An 8,296-nucleotide genomic window follows, 5' to 3' on the forward strand; every position below is an offset into this window, starting at 1 on the left:
GAGTGGAGAGGCGGGAGAGCAGGATGTGCGAGGGTTGGCGGCGCGGCGGCAAAGTTCACAGAATGGCGCTATTTTCAGTATCAAGGGGCTTTAGATTTTAGCGTTGCGTCGCGTACACACTAAACATTTTAACACCCTTAAGGGTGTAAATCAGTTTGTCGCCAGACGAACACCCTAAGGGTGCTGTTGTCTACACCCTACAGTTGGGGTGCCATTATAGCACCCTAGAGGAAGGGTGTCCAGCAAAATAAATTTAGGGTGTAGGGGTGCAAATCCATATTAACACCCATCTATGTGGGTGTTGGAAGGGTGTACACCCTTTTATTTCTAGTGTGTATGGAAGGCAGGTTCGGCAGTACACGCCTTCAATTACTACTATGTACAGCGATCCACGCTTAACTCTCGCGTGTGTCCGAAGGTTCAAGTTCGGCTACCAAACGCACCGTCGAACAGCCGGCCTTGAAGCTTCGATGGGCACATACACACACCTATACGTGTGGATCACATTACATATTAGTAATGTATTAGTAATGAGATATTGCAAAATCTGTCTTCGCTGCACAAATACAACCTAGCAAATGTCACTTTTCAGCATGTATATCAACACCAACGGTTATCACGATTTCCAGATCCACATAACATGCAACGCAGACTGGTACAATATATGCTGCATTTTCAAGAAAAATGTAAATATATTTATTGCGTGCTGCAATACAGAGTACAAGATATACATAAATCACAGGAAATATAAACATGCACAATCACCAAACACATCGGTAAGTACAAGAACATGTACATTTCCCACAAAGGTATCTAAACTATATGTATTGATCAAATCTGTTCTTAGAGAAAAAACTATGTATAGCGGCACTGAAAGAGCCTGAGTTGACCTCGCAGTGTTTCGGGCCACATGAAGGAATAAATTTTCAGTATAAGGCTCAATGAACGAAAATTCAAGTTTTGATGCCTTGAATAAAAAGGGGATATTGCAAAGGTGAATTAGGGAAGCAATTGAAATGCAGAGCAAACGCACAAGACACCTGTTATTTTGTAAACTAATGTAATCGCAAAGCATTATGAAAAGTTTGGAAAGTCGATATAAGCAGAACTTGCCAACATTTTTCAGACTGAAACAATACTTTCCAAGCGGAGACGTGCTTTAAGTGAGGCTTAAGCCAGCAGCATTATTGCTAACTTTCTCTTTCTAACAAGATTACTTGAGCACGAAAAATATGTAGAATTTTTTAGTGCCTACATAGTTTGTCCTCTATTGTGAAACGAGAGTTCTCTGTGCTAAAGGTGCGGTGCAGCAGATTTTCTAACTACAATTCCAGTTTCTATAAATTTTTATCTTGTAACCCGAAGGCACTGGTACATATACAATATGTAGTTTGAAAATAGGTTCTTTTCTTACTATAAATCAAGAGTGAATATTCCACATTTACTATTGTGTGGGTGCAAAGTGCAGTAGAAGGCCTGATAAAAGCAAACCACTGTTGAGTAAACGATTTTGCTGATCACGAAAGGTGGACAGTGTTTTAAAATACATAGTAAATTTCTAAATTACTTGCACTTAGATGCAATAATACAAGATTAGGGCTTGCTGTAGCATGTGAGTATGCAAATTAGCAAATATGGTTTAATAAAATAGCCATACTCTGGTTACTAAAAGAACACAGGCAGTCATGTAAAAGTTCAAGTTAAATATCACACTGTTAACATTTGCCAGCAAATGGTCGTATCAAACATTATGAATACACTGAAAAAGGTGCTTCCTTGGGATAGTTGGCAATTAATGAGAAAAAATTACGTACAGCGTGAATTACAAGGACTGCGAGAGACGACACACTGCGCTGACTTCCAATAATATTTTATTGCGTTGCCACATTGTGTGTATGTAAACAAGAGCGGGCATGCGCAGAAAATGAGTGACAAGGGGCGTCTAACAGCAAGTCATTGTACTAAGCACGTGGTCACCTGAAAAAAAAAACAATTTCTATCTCATGAAATACAATACTTCACTAGGGTCAGCGTGATAGAGGGGGCACTAACGCACACACTACCCAGTTTTCAGGTGAAATTTGCTTCTATAGTTTCCCGGATGACTTGCGTCTCGCTAAAACTTCCGTATCTTCAAAGAGGGGCAAGCAGCCAGTTTCAGGGCAATGGATGCCGAAGTGGCCTTGAACAGTGTTATGGACGTTATAGTGCACTCTTAAACGATCATTTAGGCACCCGCCTGTCCGTCCAACGTATTTACTGCCTCAAAATAGGGGAATATGGTAAACCAAATTCGTTGCACATATCGTAAAACGTTTTCTGTGCCCGACAGAGCAAGTACTCTGACGCGATTCAGGCGCGTTTACACACTTACAGAGCTTTGCCAGCTTTTCCGGGGTTGAGAAAAGGACTGATTCCTGGAGGTTGCCAAATCTTTTTTAGCCTATCGGAGACGTCAAGCACATACGGTGGCACTGCGAACCGATGTCTTTCAACCGGCTGGTTCCTTGACTGAACAGGCTCATCACGGTTTGTGCCCCTCAGAAGCTGTTCCGCTATGTCTGAAATTAAGGCCAAAGGGTAGTCAACCCTAGAAAGACGATCAACCTGTGCAGCAAGACTATGTTGCATCTCGTGTGAGCAAGATTTATTGAGGCTGTTAAGGATGCAAAACATTTAATACCTCATTTAACGAGGTTTGAGTGTGCAGAGTTAAAGGGCAAGAGTGACTTCTTACTTCTCGGTTCGAAGCACCAGCCTCAGATCTACAAAGCGCGAGAAATTATCAATGGGGACCTCATGCTTTAGTTGTAGAGGCTTTCTTAAACATCTCCAAGACTCCCGAAGCAGCAGGCTCGAAAGCGTGATCAGTGCAATCAATAAATACCAGGTAGCCATTTACAAACCTGCACACTTTGACAGGAGATGCATCTAGGTGACCTTCAATATCGAAATCATGAGCTAGATAAATATCACATAGTTGTGGCGTGAGGCATGATCCTATACAAACACCATTTATTTGTATATTGTGAAGGATCATGCTTGGCGCCGCCACTGATATTTATCTAGCTAATCATGATTGAAACATTCAAGGTCACCTGGATGCGTCTCACGTTGTCAAAGTGTGCAGGTTAGTGGACGACTACCTGTTATTTATTGATTGCACTGATCACGCTTTACAGCCTGCTGCTTTGGGAGACTTGGAGATCTTAAAGAGCTGCAGCCTCTAGAACTAACAAATGAGGTCCCCACTGATGATTCTTTGCGCTTTCTATATCTCACGCAGTGCCTTGAAAACAAACAGGTGTGCTAGTGCTTTGAACCGAGAAGTAAGAAGTCACTCTTGCCCTTTAACTCTGCACATTCAAAGCTTGTTAAACGAGGTATTCTGAAGTTTTGCCTCGTTAACAGCCTCAATAAATCTTGATCACATGAAATGCAAGATAGTATAGCTGCACAGGTTGATCACCTTTCTTGGGTTGGCTACCCTTTGGCCTTAATTTCAGCCATAGCGGAACAGCTTCTGAAGAGCACAAAATGTGATGAGCACAGTCAAGGAACCAGCCGGTTGAAAGACACAGGTTCGCAGTGCTACCGTATGTGCATGTCTCCGATAGGCTAAAAAAGATTCGGCAACCTCCAGGAATCCCAGTCCTTTTCTCAGCCCCGGAAAAGCTGGCAAAGCTCTGTAAGCATGTAAACGCGCCTAAATCGCGTCAGAGTTCTTGCTCTGTCGGGCACAGAAAAGATTTTGCGATATGTGCACCGAATGTGGTTTACCATATTCCCTTGTTTTGAGGCAGTAAATACGTTGGACGGACAGGCAGATGCCTAAATGATCATTTAAGAGTGCACCATAACGTCCATAACACTGTTCAAGGCCACTTGGGCATTCATTGCCGGGACTGCTGCTGCATGCCCCTCTTTGAAGATACGAAACTTCTAGCGAGACACACCTCACTGATTGCACCAGGAAATTGGGTAGTGTGTGCGTTAGTTCCCCCTCTATCACGCTGACCCCTAGTGAAGTCTTGTATCTCCACAGATAGATATTGTGATTTTTTTCGTGACCATGTTCTTAGTACATTGACTTGCTGTTAGAACACCCCTTGTGACTGCCTTACATTTTCTGCGCCCATGACCCCTCTTGTGTATAAACACACTATGTGGCAACGCAATAAAATATTGTTGGAAGTCAGCGCAGTGTATGTCATCTCTCGCAGTCCTTGTCCTTCCCACTGTACATCATTTTTTATACTGCACAGTGAATATTAATTGATTAAAAATTAGAAAAATATAGTACACATCTGAGCTGCAAAAATGCAATTGATGCAGCAAATGACGTTTAGCTTTCCAAAAGAAAAAAATGTTCACGGTTAACCACGAGGTGCAGGGACTCCATTCTCTGAGCATCTTGACCAATAAATGCAGCGCATGGCATTGCTGGAATCTTGCGTCCTGCATTAGCAAAATAAGAAGAGAATCATGAGAGTTCAGTCTGTGCAATTACACATGTACACTGTGGAAAATTTGATAAGGCAACAAGCTCCTGAAAGTAACAAACTTAATTAATGTGACTGGGAACAATGCACAGCTCAGGCAACTGGGAAAGACAGGTGAAAGGTAGGAGAAATGTTTATTTTGCAAATTTAGGAATTGCATTTACTGTGAACACTAAACCACTATGTCACTTTGAATACAAGGCACATATAGCAGCAAAAGCATATAAATTTACAGTAGCCTTTTCACCATAGAAAATAAGAGTGAATTAAATTTAATGACACTACCAATGACATCTCTCAACAGACATTTGTCCAAGAGTGTGTATGTGACCTTAATATAAATTGACATGAAATCTGCAACGGGATATGGCAACCTTAATTACGGGATATGGCACATTAAGAGTGACATGCACAAGACATTAAAAAATGGCTGTTTTTACACAACATTATCACACTAGGAGACAAAGAGTAGTTTTACAGAGTGCACACAAAATGAAAATGAGGGAACCCCGACTGGCATTCTCATTTGCCCTGCAATACCTGCATCCAGCCCAACAATCTCCAACTCTCCAATGCAGTTTATTAGACCATTTCTGTATACTGAAATTTATTGTGTATTTCTTATTTACTAATTTATTAAGAACTGACATTTCGGCATACTTTCCTTGAAAATTTAGCATGTGTTAACTATTTTCCTTAGAGCAGGCCCCTTTCTTTCAATGGGTTAGCTCGGCGATATGGTGACAAGTAGTATTCCGAAAGATCATAAGTTTAAATAAACTTATGATCTTTGGGAATACTAAGTTTGGGAATATCATAAGTTTAAATAAACTTATGATCCTTCATCATGCTCCCACTTTTTACTTCATGCTCTAAACTGTGATACCCCTCCTAGGCAGTTTATGTTATTCTGCGAATACATACATGGACCTTCTTTATGTAGCCTCTCAACTAGAGCCTGAAATTTCTCGTCTCCTAAAAGAATCATCTTTACCACCCGAAATATATTGCACGGTTACCCCTCAATGGGGGGGGGGAGAGGGATTGTTATAAGTGTTCATATTCAATGAACCTCAGAGCCACAACCATTTCACATCCTGTGTTGCCACTACCCGCATGAGTCGCTATAGTTGTAAATTGGCTACCCACCCTCTCCCGCCTAAAAGTACACTTTTCCACATGGAAAATCACCACAGCATTGCATTTGATTGAATGAGTCCTCCTGTGCATGTTTTTTTTTTCTTGTCTTGTAATGGCTAGGTTCAACATGGTCAAGTTGTCTGAAAACTGCCAAGCCCCAACCAATACTTTGTGTAGTTTCAAAATTATGAAACATTCATTTTTCAAGACTTGTCCCAAATTAAGAATGAGGCAGATTTTCATGATGCAAATGAGGAAAGGTTGTGCTTAGTGACAATGATAGGCCTACTATATCCTGCAAAACTGTGTGAAATGACATATGCTTGCAATATTCATGAGCAGCTAGCTCAGTACAAGAAATAGGCGCAATGCCTTGGAAATGTTTTTTAACACCCATGAGAGGTCCCAGTTTCTTGTAATTTCTTCAAATCCCTTGCAGTCTAGATTGCAATCCGGCGCATTTTGATATTGTATTTCAAATAAAAACAGCTCAAAGTTTAAGGTTTTGAGAATTATACGGGATTAAATTAAAGGTAGCAGAGTAATGCAACGAGCAAATAACAAGCTCATTGCATAGAGTAAAGAAATATTCCTTTCCTGCAAAAACATTGGTAGCAGGAAGGTCATACGAAATTAGCACTGAATGCACAATAAAGAATATCATGCTGGAATGCTCCAGTCTGTGAATATTCTTGCACAAAGAAAATCCTCATTATGAAAGGCCATCAAGTGTATGCTTTGGATCAGCAGTCATACCTGCAGTATGCAGTACAATCGGCAATATTTAAAAACACACACAACTGCACATAATATCAAGCTTAGGCCGCCAAGGAGCCTCAAGAGTTTTAAATTATAACTTGACTTACTATATTAAACTTTACACCTATATCTACTTACAATGTTGTCTTCCCAACTGCTTCCTAGAAGACACCAACCATCTATCTGCCTGAAGGCGAATGCAAGTGGCTTGCTCTTGATGGAGGGCACCAAGGCTGGGCATTGTGAAATTGCTGCTATCATCTGCATGACCTGCGAGAAACAACGCTCTAAGTTCAAGATAAACAAATGCTATTAGAATGAAATACAAGATCACTGTCAATGAGCGTCGTTTTCATTTGCACGAGAAAAGCAAAAAATATGGACTTTGTGCTGCTTACTGAAAAAGAAGCAAGCTTCCTTCCAGATGTTGCAGTCATGCATTAACATTGTCACACAGCTGCACGTTTGTATGCTCATATGCTGCTGTCGCTACTCTGCCAGCATGCTTTGCATCGCTTATTATTTCAAGTTATATTGATCATTGTGTTTTCTTCCCAATTTTTGGCAAATAGCACCAGCAAAGAAGTAGCTCACTTACACACACACTCCCTTGTGAGGAGCGAATTCACATACACGCACGCATGCATTCACGCGCGCACACACACACACACGCACACACAACAAATACACAAGCCTCTACCACATAAGCAGCTTCCCACGCTTGACACACTGCATTTTTTATCCTTTGACACTCCTACTGCTAAGGCATAAAAAAGACTTCGTGTGACCAACCCCAAACTCCTCAACCTACACTTCCAGCTTAAACACTTTCTCGAGAGCCAGGACAAGCCTTGCAGCTTCCCCAGTTCTCCAAACTGTAGTTACGAATTTCAATAGGGCTATAGGCGACAGCTCTCGAAGGGCATGCAAACTACCAGGAGAGACCTAAAGCTTGCATATGATACCTCTAAAGCACAACAACAACACGCCAAATTTTCAAAATTCATTAGAGCTCCTGAAGACAATTGCTATATACGTAGGACGTCTCGAATAACCTGCTGTTCACAATTTCAGCGGTTGTCTGTATCAACGGAAATGTGGGCTAATGGGAAATTCACGTCTTTAAGATCAGAATTAGTGTAATGGTGGAACACACTACCAGATTTCTTAATCATTTATTTATGCTCGGGATGTAACGTTCCCTTTAGAATACAAGGATATCAATTCATCAGGGCAGAGGAGGGAAAAAGGAGGAAGCGTATACCTGACGCCTTCCCACTGATCCTCCTGAGAAACGGCGCCTCATACAGCAGTTGTCCAGGTTGGCTTGAAACCAAACTCGGGTTTCAGGCGGCAACACTCGCTGCACCAAATTGGATGAGTTTTATTGCGAGTAAAACTCTACCGGCCTTATGCAATACATATGCACGCACACAAAACGCACTCGCGCGCACACAAATATACGCACTCTCAAAGCGCAGACACAAAAGCACGCACGCGCACATTGATAAACACAAAGAAGCACACATACATGCAGGCAGACACGCTATCACGTGCACGCACACACAGCGACCCACACAAACAAGCTCACAAAACACGTACGCACTAGACACACGCAAGCACGCCGGCCCATACAAACCGGCATGTACGCGCGCGCGCGCACGCGCGCACACACACAAACACACACACACACGCACGCACACACACGAATCGAGCCGAGCGCGAGCACGCACACACGCACAGACAAAACGAGCCGAAAACATGCTAAAGGCGCCCGGCAAGCAGCAACAGCAGCACGCGACCGCATCAGGGAGAACCAATACCGCGCCAGTTCTTTCGAAAGGTGGCAAAGTCAGTCGTCCTTTTTCTATGCGACGCAGAAGTGGTCGACCACA

General features: G+C 42.2%; 1 long non-coding RNA gene across 1 annotated transcript; it reads right to left on the bottom strand.

Annotated features, from left to right (window-relative positions):
- Nucleotides 1-4,086: 4,086 nt before the first annotated feature.
- Nucleotides 4,087-8,085, bottom strand: LOC142574254 (uncharacterized). Its single transcript, XR_012826476.1, has 3 exons — nucleotides 7,666-8,085; nucleotides 6,540-6,671; nucleotides 4,087-4,458 (listed from the first exon to the last, which is right to left on the bottom strand). It is a non-coding gene; the product is annotated as an uncharacterized LOC142574254 (long non-coding RNA).
- Between the last annotated feature and the right edge of the window lie 211 nt (nucleotides 8,086-8,296).

Source organism: Dermacentor variabilis, chromosome 3, assembly GCF_050947875.1.
Source record: "Dermacentor variabilis isolate Ectoservices chromosome 3, ASM5094787v1, whole genome shotgun sequence".
Taxonomy (NCBI): Eukaryota; Metazoa; Arthropoda; class Arachnida; order Ixodida; family Ixodidae; genus Dermacentor; species Dermacentor variabilis.